A 3722-nucleotide genomic window follows, 5' to 3' on the forward strand; every position below is an offset into this window, starting at 1 on the left:
TGCAGCGTCATACCCAAGAAGACTCAAGGCTGTAATCGCTGCCAAAGGTGCTTCAACAAAGTACTGAGTAAAGGGTCTGAATACTTATGTAAATGTGATATTTCCGGGGGATTTGTTGTAAATTTGCAAAAAATTCTAAAAACACATTTTTATCTTAGTCATTATGGGGTATTGTGTGTAGATTGATGAGTTGATGAGGGGGGGGAAACAATTTAATACATGTTAGAATAAGGCTGGAACCTAACAAAATGTGGAAAAAGTCAAGGGGTCTGTATCCATAATTTTAGTGAAAATTGCTCAGGCTCAGTAAATTTGGTTTGGGATCATTGATGGACAGCAATATTTAATCCTTGTCACTGATTTTTTTAAACAAGATTTAAGTCAGGACTGAGATTAGACCAATCAGGAACATTTAACACCTCTTGGAAAGCCATTCTGGTGTGTCTTTTGAAATCACACATTGTGTAATTGTCCAGCAGAAAAATAAAACCCCATCCCAGGGTTTTACTCTAACTTTTTACCTGGGCTTTGCTCCTTTCATATTTATTTTGATCCTAACAAACTCCCAACAAAGTCCCTACCAGTGACAAGCATACCCATAACATGATGCTGCCACCACAATAGTTTAAAATAAAAAGGGATTCACAACATTGCATTCAATCCATATTACTGGCCTGTATGACAAAGTGAAAAGAAAGAACCTTGTGTTTAAAAAAATCCACTCCAAATCATCCATTCTGTTTGCAACAAGGCTGATAAGTAATACTGCATGACAACACGGCAAATAAATAAACTCTTTGGCGTAAATTAAAAACCACAGGGTTGGGTCAAATCCAGTAAAACACAAATCACCGAATGAAACCCTCTCTATTTTCAAGAATTGTGGTGGCAGCATCATGTTATGGGTATGCTTGTCATCGGCAGGGAATGGGGAGACACGAAAGGAGTAAAGCCCAGATAAAGAATTTGAGGAAAACCAGCCTCAGTCTTCTTAAAACCCTGGGGAAGAGTTTTTTTTCTTCAGCTATGCAATTACACAAATTTGAATGCCAAAGACACACAGGAATGGCTTTCCAAGAGATGTTGAGTGTTTCTGAGGGGTCTAGTTTCAGTCCTGACTTAAATGTGCTTGAAAATCAGAGACAAGATGTGAATGTTGCTGTCCATCAATGATTCTAAACCAACTTTACAGAGCAATTTTTACAAAAACTATGGATATATGTTGCCCAGCGCAAAGTTGATTCACAGCTGTAAAGGCTTCCACAGGTGCTTCCACCTAGTATTAACACAGGAGGGTGGAGACCAGTTATGATACACTACATGACCAGAAGGATGTGGACACCTGCTCGTCAAATATCTCATTCCAAAATCATGGGCATTAATTTGGAGTTGGTTCTCCCTTTGCTGTTATAACAGCCTCAACCCTTCTGGGAAGGCTTTCCACTAGATGTTGGAACATTGCTGTGGGGACTTGCTTCCATTCATCCACAAGAGCATTAGTGAGGTCGGGCACTGATGTTGGGCGACTAGGCCTGGCTCGCAGTCAGCGTTCAAAATCATCCCAAAGGTGTTAGATGGGGTTGAGGTAAGGGCTCTGTACAGGCCAGTCAAGTTCTTCCACACTAATCTCAACAAGAATTTCTGTATGGACCTCGCTTTGTGCTCGAAGGCATTGTCATGCTAAAACAGGAAAGGGCCTTCCCTAAACTCTTGCCACAAAATTGGAAGCACAGAATTGTCTAGAATGTCATTGTATGTTGTAGTAGTAAGATTTCCCTTCACTGGAACTAAGGGGCTTAGCCCAAACCATGAAAAACAGTCCCAGGCCATTATTCTTCCTCCACCAAACTTTACAGTTGGTACTATGCATTCGGGCAGGAGCATTCTCCTGGCATCCGCCAAACTCAGAGTTGTCCTTCTGACTGCCAGATGGTGAAGCGTGATTCATCACTTCAGAGAATGCATTTCCACTGCTCCAGAGTCCAATTGCGGTGAGCTTGACATTGCGCATGGTGATCTTAGACTTGTGTGTGGCTGCTTGGCCATGGAAACCCATTTCATGAAGCTCCCGATGAACAGTTCTTGTGCTGATGTTGCTTCCAGAGGCAGTTTGGAACTCGGAAGGGGGGGTTAAAACCGAGGACAGATGATTTTTACGCGCAACAGTAGTCTGTGGTCCAGTTGTGTGAGGTTGTGTAGCCTTCCACTTCCCAATAACAGCACTTACCGTTGACCAGGGCAACTTGGAATGGTGGCATCTCATGACGGTGCCATGTTGAAAGTCACTGAGATCTTCAGTAAGGTCATTCTACTGCCAATGTTTGTCTATGTAGATTGCATGGTTGTGTGCTCAATTTTATGCATCTGTCAGCAACGAGTGTGGCTGAAATAGCCAAAAACACAAATTTAGGTGTCCACATACTTTTGTGTATTTAGTGTATTTATGTTTTTCATTCAATAACTTTATTTCACTTGGGAAATGTGGAGTAGGCTGTGTTAATCTGTAGGACCACACCCTAATATTACAATTTGAAGGGGGTGTAGACTTTTTATAGGCACTGTATTGTATAATGTAATTGTTGCTTATTGATGTATTGTTTATTGATGTGTTTGACAGGTCATCGTCGTAACTAAATGTTGGTTCTTAATAGACTTACTTATAAAAGGTGGAAAAAATACTGTACTATACTGTACTACACTCTACTAAACCGTACTATACTGAACTGTACTATACTGTACTTTACTGAACTATACTGTACTGTACTGTGCTGTACTGTACTATACTGTGGTGTGCTGAACTATACTGTGCTATAATATACTGCACTGTACTGTACTGAACTATACCGTGCTGTACTATACTGTACTGCACTGTAATATACTGTACCGTACTGTACTATACAGTACTGAACTATAATGCGGTGTACTAGAGTGCACTGAATTATACTGTACTGTACTGAACTGTACTGTATTATACTGTACTGTACTGAACTATACTGTACTGAACTATACTGCACTGAACTATACTGCACTGAACTATACTGCACTGCACTGAACTATACTGCACTGAACTATACTGCACTGAACTATACTGCACTGAACTATACTGTACTGAACTATACTGCACTGCACTGAACTATACTGCACTGAACTATACTGCACTGCACTGAACTATACTGCACTGAACTATACTGCACTGAACTATACTGCACTGAACTATACTGCACTGTACTGCACTGAACTATAATGCACTGAACTATACTGAACTATACCGTACTGAACTATACTGCACTGAACTATACTGAACTATACTGTACTGAACTATACTGCGGTGTACTATGCTGTACTGAACTATGCTGTACTATACTATACTGCACTGCACTGCACTAAACTATACTGCACTGAACTATACTGAACTATACTGCGGTGTACTATGCTGTACTGAACTATTCTGTACTATACTCTACTCAACCATACTATACTGTACTGAACTATACTGCACTGTACTATACTGCGCTGCACTGCACTATACTGCACTGAACTATACTGCACTGAACTATACTGCACTGTACTATACTGCACTGTACTATACTGCACTGAACTATACTGCACTGTACTATACTGCACTGCACTGCACTGTACTATACTGCACAGTACTGTACTACACTGCACAGAACTATACTGCACTAACTATACTGTACTGTACTGAACTATACTGCACTGCA

The sequence above is a fragment of the Oncorhynchus mykiss genome, chromosome 22, assembly GCF_013265735.2.
Source record: "Oncorhynchus mykiss isolate Arlee chromosome 22, USDA_OmykA_1.1, whole genome shotgun sequence".
Classification (NCBI taxonomy): domain Eukaryota; kingdom Metazoa; phylum Chordata; class Actinopteri; order Salmoniformes; family Salmonidae; genus Oncorhynchus; species Oncorhynchus mykiss.